We start from the raw sequence: 12,572 nt of genomic DNA, 5'->3' as shown, positions 1-12,572 counted from the left end.
AGCAGACACTGGCTTTTAACTGCTTATGTCCTTGATTTCAAACCCCACCAACTCCAGTTTTCCCTAGTGCCTGAAAAGAATTGATTTTGAAACAGGTACGTAAACAGCCAGTCTTTCATCCTTGGGTCAAAATTTCCCCTTTTCCCTGTCTTCCAAAGGAGTTTTTTTATTTTTATTTTTTGGTGATAGGTTTTAATTTGTGACATTTAAGACTTTTGAGCTGGTTGGTGTGCTCTGGGTGTTTGTAGTTATTAATGCTCTATATCTTAATTTGGTTTTTAACATTTATTTTAACTGGTACTTATTGTCTGGGATTTAAATTTCTGGCCTCCCCAGCAGCAGTGTGTTCATACACTGTTCATAGGTCAAGAATAAGGAAATTGATAATCTTAATTTGGAAGAGATGCTCTGATTAAAAAGGAGAGTTTCTCATTAGAAGCTGGGCATACCCTTCTTAAAGCAAGCAGAAGAAAGAGTTCTTTTAGCTCTTGGTTTTGGTAGGTTTTAGCTCTCTATCTTGGCCCTGGGTGTTAGGTAAGGACATCTATAGCATTCAAATCGGTGATTGTGGCATTTCAGATAAAGTTACAGAAAATCAGAGTTTAGCAGTAAAGAACTTGGGGTCAGGTCCTGGCGCTCTGAGTTTTTGTTGTGGTGTTGAGGGATGGACCCAAATCAGAGACAATAGCCCTAAAAGCCAGCTGAGTGGAAGGAGACTTTCCAAATTTCCCTAATTTATCCCATCTCCATCCTTCATTTTTCCATATAAAGCATCAAATGTTGGGTTTTTTTGAGTTGTTAAGGGACTAGATGAAAAGGGGGGAATACCATTACAGGGGATTTCTTTTCCTCCCTATGGGCAGACCTCTTGTAAGGAAGGATACAGCCAAGGAAGTTTGGGTTTGTATCTCTCCGTTGTAGATGCAGACTGCTCTGTGTCATACAGGTGCTTGAAGTGGATTAAGATGCCTTGAGCACCAGAGTGCTATTCATAATGCCAAAATTAAGGAGAAAAAACCCAAAGATTAAAAAAACCCTGGAATTTGAAAAAAGGAAATGTATGCTTTTTTACTGAGGGTTGTAATTCTTCGAATGCAGCCAGTCTGGGCCAGAATAAGAACAATGTCATTTCCATCATGGTGTTGTTTCCATCAAGGACAACGTTAGGCCAAGGCTGGATTCTTGTGAAATTCCCACCTGAGGCAAACATGACTGCAAATCAAACTTATTTTGTTGTTCAGTGGATGTCAGAGCCTTGGCAGGAGGATTTGATGGAAAGGATTGTGGCACACAAATTGAGAAGTGGCAGGTATTAAGATGATTTGAGGCAGAATTAGAGGTGTAGGTTTCCAGGCCTGGAGTTACAAAGCTGGGCTATTGGAGTGTGCTCAGTGGGTTTGGGATGTGTGACAAGGAGGGGGAAAGGCAAGATAATGAGATATACCTTGCACAGCAGAGAGTGATATCTAAGTTGATGTGATGGACGAGGAATTAAGTGGCTAAGTGGTATTGAAAGGGTAGGAGAACAAGGTAAAATAGACTGGAGAAAAATGAGCTACGAGAGTGAAAATGGAATCCTTAGTGGGATACTTACTTTATTTAGGAGAATTGGTGGGATGATAGTCCTAGAAATCAGAAAAATGCATGACATCTCTTCTAATTGAGAAGCATTACCTGTACTGAAATACATTCTGGCTAAAACAAAGCCATACAGAAAACCTTTCATATATAGAAGTGTGAGAGGGGACACTATAATACATAGTGAGGAGTCCAGCCAATTTTCAAGGTATGAACCAGAATGGAGACTGTGTGCTCAAAATCTCTGAAACTAGGTTGGTTTTTATTTATTTTTAAGTAAAAGAGTTCTCTGAAACTTCATATTTAATCCAGAAGTGACTGTCTGTCTGTTTTTTACTTAAAAAAAAAAAAAAAAAAGGAAAAAAGACACAAGATTTTGGAGTAATGGGTTTTGGTAATGGTGTTTGGATCCAAAGATTTCAGTCCCATGTCAGTCTGGGCTGCCAAAAGCCATTTTTTTCATATAAGTCCCAATTACCAGAATCACATTTTGCTGAAATTGCCAGAAAATGAGTTTACAGTGTGCCTGTGGACGCTGATCAGATATGGTCAAATCATGCTACAACTCCCTTTGGGACCAAATACATCAGTTTGCATCAGGAAAACAGGATGTTGTGCAGGTGTTTGGCTCTTGTCCTCACATGGAGCCATGCAATTGGGAGAGTTCCTGGAGCTGGAAGGACCTCAGGTACCCACACTCAGGTACAGACACGCTGGTACAGTGCTGCTGAGCACTGCTTTTGAGCTTCTGTACATAAATATATTAAGTAAATATTCTCCACCATAGGTGGATGGACAAGCTTTTGGCCAAATGGAAAATGCTTTCACAAATGAAGTATTAAATTCAGCTGAAAAAGCCTCTTTTACTACTTGGAAACACATAATTTTGTTTTGTGTTTTTGTTTTTGTCTGGTTTTTTTTCCCCCTGAATTTTTACTGAGATTTATGAATTTCTGAGTTTGTCATGAAACAAAACCTAAAAGCTTGTTCTCATCTCTACCAGAAATGTGGTCATAAAATAGCATGTCACATGCTGTGAAGAATGGATGTCAGGGTGGTACATACAGATAACCAAATAGATGGTTTTCAAATGAGTTGTATAAAATATCATCCTTTCTGCAAAAATTACTTTTTGTGAGCCAACGGCTGGAAGTGGAAGTTAGAGAAATTTAAATGACCTAAAACCAAAGTTCTCTGCCTGTTGTTTAATAATTTAAGATTGCATGACCCAGTAGCCTTTAAAATTTAGTCATCTTTGCAAGGCATATTAAGGCATAGGGTTCTTTTGGTTGTAATTTTCTTTTAATTATTATAATCGATCTATTTCAGCAGTGGCAGAAACTTCTTTGTATCTCTGCAATTAATAGCAACCAAAATAGCAATGTCTGTAAATTGAAAGCAAATAAAAGCTGATACAGCTACTGTAGCCATACTCACATCTGCAGTGCTTTACTGCAAACATTCCCTTTTCAGGAGGTATTTGAAGGAGGGTTTAAGGGCCCCAGAGTGAGTGGCATATGCAAGGTGAAGATAAATTGATGTGTTTCAATAATGTGGCTTTGGCTCTGAAATACAGTCCCTGGCTTGCTACCTTTTTGAAATCTAGGTGGCTGACATGGACAAAATAATTCCCAGAACTAAATCCCAGCTGGAGCCAAGCATTAAACTATGGTGAAAACTCTTAGCAATGTAACAACAGAGGCACTGAGCCTAGGACCTGGCATTTTCCCCTTTGTTATGCTGTCAGAAGACAATTAAATATGAAGGATACTGTCATTCTGTTGTAGTGTGCAAGGAACCACAATATAATAATAAAGTGGCATGGCTATGGTATCCAAATATAAACATATCCACTGTAGGCATAAATTATATAGATGGTCAACCATATTCAATCCTGTCACTTATTTCCCCCTATTACTCCTAACTTGCAGAATTGAACCACTTTTCTTTTTTTTTTCTTTTTTTTCTTTTTTTTTTTCTTCTTTTGTTCAAGCTAAGGTTCTATTAAAGTTCTGCCACTGTTTAATTAATTAATCAACTGTTAATTTTTTTTTTTACTTAATTATCCAGCTATTTTAATGCTCTACAAGGTGTGGGGTATTTCTGCAGGTTCCCCTGTGGAGACACAAGAATGTCTTCATGATGTGAAGGGCAACTTCTGAAAGGAAGGACCTGAGCTGGAGTCGATGTAGGGGGTGGTGGGAGGGCACGCAGGGCTGTCCCATGAGATGGGTGTTACCTGGTAGCCTCGTGCTGCATCACTCTCACGTGGATTATGGCAAACTGAGCTGCAATTTTATGTCCCAGTGGTCTTTCCCCCCCCACACCCTTTTTTTTTTTTTTTTTTTTTTTTTTTTTTTTTTTATCATGGTGTATATGTTACTGAGAAGCAGATGTTGGGTACAAGGCATTTAAGTTAAATCTTTAGTCAGAGCTGTATTAACTGGTAGAGTCCAATAGGGCCAGTTGTGTGTGGAGTACTTTCAAGGGAAGCTTTGAGTCCTGTGTGATCTCTTTACCCACAGAGGAGGAGAAGGCTTACAAAGGAGAGGAGTAATCTGGTCAGATACCCACTGAAATAATGCTGATGGGAGTAGCACAAATCCACGTTACCAACTGCTAAATGCAGCCTTCAGTGGGAGCAAGAGAGTCACAGGCTTAGGGACAGGCAACTGCAAAATGGAGCCAAGGTGCAGCCTCGGAGACACCAACTGCATGGCTAATGTCAGAATTAGCAGAGTTTTACTAGAGAGACAGCCTTGTAACTTGATGTGAGTGTTTATTTTGTTCAGCTCTGTGTTGGTGTTACATCTGTCCCTTGATGTCCAGGGTACGTGCAGCTCCAGAAGTACTTGCAGAGACTTTGTAGCTCAGGTTACTCTCTCCAGGTATTTCTTCTCTTTTTATTCCTGTATTGGTATAGGAAATTGTTAGGTTGTTGCTGGCATTAAATGATCAGATAAGTTCAGTATCCTGCTCAGGAGCTGTCCCAACCGATGTGACACACCTTCCTCTTCCTCCCGTTTCACCTTCCCTAAGTAAGTGAAAATTATCAGATTTTATTATATCGTCTCTTTTTCCCTGCTGGGGCACACTCATGTACTAACAAATAGTGCAAGATGACTTAACTTCAAATGAGAAGAAAATATTTTGAAATCACCCTTCCTCTTATAACCTCAGTTATTTACTGTTTGAAATGTATTGCATTGTGTAGCTGTGCCATAAAGAGTTCACTAGAAGTTTATTTATAATGCTACAGCTTATTGACATTTTTATTAGAGGGGAAAAGAAAAGGAAATCTCCTCAGTCCTCATGGACAAAAATAAATAAATCTCAAGCAATAAATTTAGAGATACTTCCAGAGAATGCACGAGAAAACCTACTTGTTTTTATTTTGATGTAAGGACTCAATTTTGTGCTCAGTGCAGTCACTACTCCCATTCCTTCCAGTGGTGCAGGGGCAAGTATTAAGTGGGCTCTGCTTATATCTGGACCCAGGATCTAGAGAGCTTGTGCAGAAGAAGCAAAGCCCTTTACTTCCATGTGTTTTTACATAATTGAACATAACCCTAAATTCTCTTCTTAAAGTGGTGATAAAATCAGAAATGTTGCTTTTTTATTTTGCTCGTTCCCACATTTTGATTTGTAACCATGCAACTTTGTTATATTAATTGTTTACCAAAAAAAGAAAGGTTTCTGATACATACTGAAAGATTTATTTTAACATTAACTCCAGTAAAGCAGCATTAAGGAGCTAACCAGGGATTTTAGACCTAAGCTCAATTAAAGTAGCTAAGCTCAAAAATTTCTTTTGGGAATGATTTGCTGGTTACATTTCAAACAGCCTGTGCATCCTCCTGGATACTCCTCCTGCACTGCACAGAATAGGAATTTCTAGTTATGTCCCTGCAGGCTCACCTGCTTATGTTGGCAAGGCTCACCGTCTCAGTAATTCCCAAAATCTGTAGGCACTTTGTTTTCTTTTACATTGTATGCCATCAGTGGTGGCATACACTGTAAATCTTCACTGTTTGGTGAAGATTGCCCCAGGTTTACACAAATCCTGCCTTTTCCACTGCTTCAATAGCAAATGCTGAGCTGTAGCTTGACTGCACAGAATCAGCTGAATGATTTGTTTGTGTGATTTTCTCTGTGTGTGTGTGTGTGTAATTACTTCTGCTGAGAGAGAGGTAATGAAAATTTCGCCCATTCATCTTTAAATAAAGTATTTCAAAATGCACTACACATGGGATTCACCTGATGAAACACAGGGCCAGACATAGTCTACAAGGAGATTCAGGCACGTTTGGGGCATGGCTCCTTGTATTCCAGGATGCATTTCCAAAGTTGGTCTGAGGAGTCACCCTGCTCTAAAACATCCATTTCTCACCCTTGGCTGTAATGACACTACTGTGACTAGCTCAGATCCAGACCCCTCCACAGCTTAGTTTAGGCTGAGGTGAGATGCATCCTCGCCTTGAGACTGTATTTGCCTCACTTGAGTTTTTCAAAAGACAAAAACAAAAGCAGAGAAAAATAATAGGTGTAAAACTCACAGGGTCCTTTCGAGTCTCTGAGTCATCAGCCTTAGTGAGCAAGCTCACTGTGTCATGAATCCCATAAATTGGTCAAAATCTGCCTTTCCTCATGTTGTCTAACAAATCTCTCTTAATTTGCAGTTTATGCATTTGTCCCTGTGCCAGCATCCTTGGCTAACTATTTTTCCCTCCCTCATGTTTGTCTCCTCAATGTGCTTAGAAAGAGTAGTCATTGCCCCTCCCCTGCATAAACATGCCTATTTTCCTTTCCTTAATCTGAGCAAGCTGATCTTGTCTAGACACCTCATTTATGAAATTTTATGATTTTTATGTTTTCTTGGCCATTCCAGCTGCCTCTCTCTGCAGGAAGTTAAGTTCAAATACATCTCTTTAGGGCAGAGCTGTGCATATTACTCCAGGAGGAGAATTCATCTTTGCTTTGTAATTGGGGTTTGGCTTTTCCTCTTGATGGTGGAAACACTCAACTGATCTGTCCTGGAGCTGTATTAACCTCTTCTGTGAGTGCAGCTCACTGATTGCTCTTAGTCACTGTGGGATTAACCCATATACCCAAATATTCTTTTTCTCAGTAATCTTCGTTTAAAGATCTTTGTAGCTGTAGAATTTTTTGTTAATTTGCCCTGTAATAGGTGCCTTGAGACTCTATGTTGTTAGGCTTTATCACACTTTCCTTTATTCCCACGTGGTTATTCTTTGTACTGAGTGTGTTCCAAAGGTCAGCAGCAGATTTTGTGACCATATACTATTTATGTTTTTTTTTCACTAAGGAACTGGCAAAATCACTGAGAGTCACCACTTGTAATCCCTGCTAGACTTACTTTTTATGGTTTCCATTTGGCCTTCCTTTCCACAAGTTCCTCAGTCATCTTAGAATTCCAGTTGTGGTCTCTCTTTTCTCTGTGTTTCCTAATATTTTCACTCCTTGTGTTACTGAAATACTGCATTTCTTTTAGTTAGAAAATGGACTGTGTTATCAGAGAAAGCTGTCAGGAAAATGTGGATATATCCCAGCTAGCCTAAGCTTAACAAACCTGTTGCTTCTCTGATTGCATTTTGATTTATCTCAAAGTTTCTAATTACTCTTTCCCTTAACATTTGTTCAGGTAATGTATCTGTTTATTTCTTTCTTGATGCATTAGCTTTTCTAGCAAACATCAACATCATCTCTGGAAACTAATGCAAAGGATTAATTTAATTTTTAGTGCAAGCCTGGATTATTTTTACTTCACTGCAGCTTGAAAAATTTTTTCTTATTTTTATTTTTTTTATTTTTATTTTTATTTTTTGAGTGTGAAGAATCTTTGGGTATTTTTTTTAATGCTCTTTACAATGAAAAGTTCAATCTGACATGTGGCAATTCACAGTTTATTGTTATTCCTTTTAGTTTCTAAGGTGTAGTTTTCTGTTGATCAATTTTTTATTTCTCATATATTGTCGTTTCTCTGCTTCTGTTTCCTTCCTCTGTGTGATTATTTACACATTTATAACTGATGCCCAGCTTTACAAGTTTTTCCCCTTCTGTGAGGTATGTTCTCTGGATCTTTTGTACCTTTTGGTGTAAGGACATTCCAGGTGTCCTCTGCTGCCAGGTGTCTGGCTCTTCTATCTCTCATGGTCCAGTTGTCTTCACTTATTACTGTCTATAGTTCAATAGACTATCTTTTATAATTTATCAGCTCTCACCCTTTTGAGAGTAAGAACCCCAGTCCAGTTTACTTTGTGATTGTTAATTTTTTTTTTTTAATGAATGGATTCAATTCCTTCTTCAAGCCAATGCAGACTTCTGCAAAATGCAGTTAGAACTAAAGATAGTGTGGCATCACTTGATGTGAAGTAATTGGCTACTGAATGAAGAAATAAGCATGCTATTGCATCTGCAGAAAATCTCAGCCTGTTATTATTAAATAGCATTTATTCTCCACCCTCATCTGGAGGAAGATAAGTCTCACATTGTGAGGCAGTGCTCTGTAATATCTGTCTCTGTCATAACAAAATACAGGTTTGATTGCTGCCCAGATCCAGACTCTCCTGCTTTCTAAGGATGGGTTTAATTTCTCCTCAGAGAAGCTGTGTAAGCGATAGCCTTCAGCTTCTTTGTATTCACTGGGAGGGGAGAGAGAGAGGCAGCTCCCTGAGGTGATTCATCCCATCCCCAGCTGTCTGAGATGGATTGGGTGAATCACTCCTCTGACATGCCCCACTCTTCACTCACCAGGGAGGAAGTCTGAGCTATTCATATAGACAGGATGGTTTGCCATCAGGTTGCACTATTATGTGATCTGAATCCCACTCCAGGAGGATGGGTGGTTAGAGCTCAGCTGTGGTGTGGCCGTGGCATGTGCAGGTGTGCTCAGGCTCAGCTTACACAGAGCCATTTTGCTCTTGCTCAGCCTGGGTGCAAACTCCTCAGCGGATTTGATCCCTTTAATGGCTGGTTTTGCTGGATGGAGGTTGCTGTAATTGCTTGTGCCCAGCACCTCTAAGCACATTAGCTTAAATTCAGCTTAAGGTCTGTATATGCTGCAATCAGCCTTTGACTGCAGTGGCAACACACCCTACATTTCATAGAAAGGTTCCAAGATCTGGTTCTTTGCCACTCCATAAATTCTTAAAAGCCACAATAGGCTGAACATCAAAACATAGTGAATTTTTTTTTATTATTTTCTCTGACCTTTTCTGAGACAGTGTTTTCTGTTGAATGATGCACTACCTATCCCCATTTTCAAAGCTCAGAGGATTTCAGTTTTAGAACATGTTTACAATGCGTATTTCATTTTTTCTGTTGTTGCTGCTGCATATGTACCCACAGCTAACAACAAATAAATAAAAAATCGTGGAGTGAAATCTAATTGAAAAAGTGCCTAGAGTTAAAAACACATTGTTTCATAGTAGAAAGAAAAAGTTATGCATGATTTACCATTTCAGCTTACTGGGATTTAATTTTGAGGTTTAAGCAGATTTTTGTATATTTAGATGGTTGAAACTAATGGCTGGTTTTGTTTTTATTTTCCTTTTTAAAAACATTTATACAATAATTTCCTACTGCAGAAAAGACTTACTAGATTAGGAATTAACCAGCTGATGAAATCTTTTTCTAGATCTTACAAATACATAGCTCTGCTATTCTGCTCCTTTAGTGTAGAATAGACTCCATCCTCTCTTCCCTGGTTTCAGAGACATCTCTGGCAGAATCATTCTGGACTCAAATGATTTCCTGCCCTTGTTAACCTCCATTTTCCTCTGGTGACAATGTTCCCTTCACCCTCTTGCATGTTTGGCTCTTGACCCCTGTATAACACGACTTTGACTGCTTCATCTTTCCTATTGCCTGGCTTATCAGGGATTCATTAAGTGCAGGAAGAACTTTGCTCCCTGTTTTTGCTGGAGGTGCAGAGGTCTGTTCCCACGGTGTGTATTGCAACTGCAGGAAAAATCTCTCTCAGTCTTGTGGTCAGAAAAGTTTAGCTGGATGTAGACACTTCTTTTATCCTGGAAGACTGAAGTTTGACAATGTGGTAACATCTAGGGGGTGAAATGGCAAGATTGAGGTAATTTTAAAAGAAAGAGTGGTCCCTCTGAGTGTCAGACAGAGTCCTGTCTTCAGTTGTACCTCCACTCTCAAACTGGATTTCATTTCTTATTGTATCAAGAGAATTTGAGAACACGGACTCTGCAAGGTGCTTGCGTCAAGAAACTTGGGCTTTGTTTAATCATGGATGTCTAATTTAATTCCAGGGTTGAACATCCATTCCTCAAAAGTATCTTTCTGGATAAATTTGACATTGTCTACATCCTCTCTATGGCTTCAGCTGTCTCCTAAATGGAAATGGTGGTACAAAAATGGCTGTTTCAGAGCTACTGCTTGTGTCCTCTCCCAGTCCAAAGGCCTTAGATGTCCCTGGGAAAGTCTCCTGTGACTGACATTTGTAAGACTTAAATTGATGATATGTGTCAGACAGGAATTTGGTTCCAAACTTGACACGTTAAGTGCAATTTTGGAGTAGGTGGTTTTTCAGTTGGAAGATTTCTGTAGCTGAGATGATGAATGATGAGCAGGCTGAATGTCCTCATCTGATTAGGACGTGATAAAATACATTAGTCAAAACCTCAAGGGGCTGGATTGAATGTTTCATAACATAATGAGATATTCTCAAGTTAGAGAACACAGATGTTACAGACAGTTGGCTCAGTTGACTAAATACGGTTATGGAGTCACAAATGCTCCTCCCAGAAGGTTTGGATCTTCAGTACCAAAAATGTGTTTTATTTACACAATGCTAGAGCCAAGCAGGATTACATGCTCCACTCAAAATTCCTAATCACCTTTCTATTCCTTGAGTGCTGAGGGTACTGCTGTTAGAGCAGATGCTCATCCTGAAGTAGAAGGGTTTCCCAAGTATTCATCATGGAGCACAGAAACAGTTCAAAGAAAAATGAAATTAAAGGCAGCTGGCAATCAGTTGAGTTGAGAAAACTGAGTTTCTTAATAGCTCAAACTTAATTCAAGGCAGTTAGTCTTTCAGGTAATTTCCACCAAGGAGATTGTTGCTGAATCTCAGGCAGAGCTTTGCATGTTAACCACTGTGCATTTATTGTCAGCAATTTTTTTAAATATGAAGGTATGAACTTGATCCAACCCAGTCCTCAGTGCAATATATCACATGCTCATTTAGTATGTGCTTAATTGCTCTCTCCTAGGTAGTGCTTTATGGAAGAGGCTTTTAAAGCTTCCGATATTATCTTTACATTTTGCAAGATTAGATGTGGAATGTGAATGCTCAATAAATACATCTCTGATTTCTTGGCCTTAAAGTAAGGGGTCAGACTGAACTGGCTTTAAAATTTAATGTGAAACTTACTTATAGGTGCTACTCTTTGGAAATATTAAAGTACTATTTCAGCTAGAATGAAATATTTCTCTTTGTTTTGTACATAAGAGATGGAATTGTTGTCTGTGTGTATGAAAAAAAAAAAGACAGCACAACTCTCTCCCAGACTTTGAAATAAATGCTGTAATTTTATATTAGTTGTACAACTGCTAAGCTGTCCTCTCTGTTCAAGGGTTGATTCTCCCTTTGGGTTTGTGCAGTAGAAAGTGCCATGTAAGCTGTGTCACTGGGAGGAACTTAAACTACTGCGTGCAAAAATGGGGACTCCTAAGTTTGAATTCCAGGTCTTTAACTCCTTCCCTAGCCTTAGATCTTGGTAATGAACGGTGAATCTTTAAGTAAAAAGGAAATAATGGAAATAATGCATCTCTGCTTGACCAATGCAGCAGGATTTGGTCCTACAAAAAACCACCCTGCTGTTTTCTCCCTCTGGTTTCACAGCAAGTTGTAAAATCAGGTTTAATTCACTGAACCACATTGCAGGATAATTTAAGGAAATACACTATTAAACTGTAGGTTTTTTTGTTTTGTTTTGGTTTTGTTTTTTTGTTTGTTTGTTTTAGTATGCATGTTGTTTCTGTGGGGTGGGACCTTCATTCAGTAGTCCATTGTCCCCAGTCCATTGTGCCATGAACATTGTAAGGGACTTCCCAGTTTATTGGAGAAGTTGGCTGCTCAGAGTGCCTCACAGTCATATATCCTAAAGCAAAGAAGTAGATATATATTTAGATGGAAATAAGAATAATAAACTAGATCTCAGTCTTATGTAAATGCAAAATACAGAAATCAAAATGGGAAAATTCCACTTCCCTTTGTGGCATTAGTCATCATGAGAGCTTGAATGCAAATATAGATCTTCAATTTACTAAGGATTTGGGGATCTGAAACACATTCCAACAGGATTTGAAAAGCATACAAGAACTGTGCCAAACAGATTACATCTAGAAATATCAGATGTGTGTTACCCTTCAAATGTTAGTTGGGAAAAGGGAAAGAAGGTGCAAAAGAAGAAGAGAGGTGCAAAAGAGATGAATGTTTTTCTGGTATGGAAAACTCCAGAAACTCCAGTCTTTTACTGTTTGATAATATAATTAGCTAGTGTTTTGACTAGACTGATTTGATAATGATGCATAGAAAAGGGCAATTTAATCTTGGCACAGTAACTAGGAATGTTTGCCTCATTGCTTTCTATGTCTTAATTTCTACTTTAAATTAGATGTCTTCAGCTTCTGAATGTTTTATATTAGAAATCTTCCTTTACAAACCTTCTATTTTGAGCCATTAATTAATTTAATGCACAAGTTAGATATATCATGGGATTGCAATAGATCAGGAACATATTTTTGTTCTCTCTCTGCATCTCTAAACTCTATTAAGATACAGCACAAACCGTTTGTGCATTGAGCAGGACATGCACATTTCTTATTCCCCCTCAGATGTTTCTATTAACTTTTTGATGGCCCTTGCGCTCTTATTCCCTAAATATTTGTACTTCCATTTATTTGTACTTCATGTATCTTGTGTGAAAAACCCCCAAACCACTGCA

The 12,572-nt window shown here is 38.6% G+C and overlaps 1 protein-coding gene across 1 annotated transcript in view; it reads left to right on the top strand.

Annotated features, from left to right (window-relative positions):
- The window catches only part of KCNH5 (potassium voltage-gated channel subfamily H member 5), a 163,105-nt gene that overhangs the window by 44,951 nt on the left and 105,582 nt on the right, over positions 1-12,572 (top strand). The gene's annotated exons all lie outside the window — the stretch shown is intronic.

Source organism: Myiozetetes cayanensis, unplaced genomic scaffold, assembly GCF_022539395.1.
Source record: "Myiozetetes cayanensis isolate MyiCay16 unplaced genomic scaffold, myiCay2020 scf6-25, whole genome shotgun sequence".
In the NCBI taxonomy this organism is placed as follows: domain Eukaryota; kingdom Metazoa; phylum Chordata; class Aves; order Passeriformes; family Tyrannidae; genus Myiozetetes; species Myiozetetes cayanensis.
This window is presented reverse-complemented; position numbering and strand designations above follow the sequence as displayed.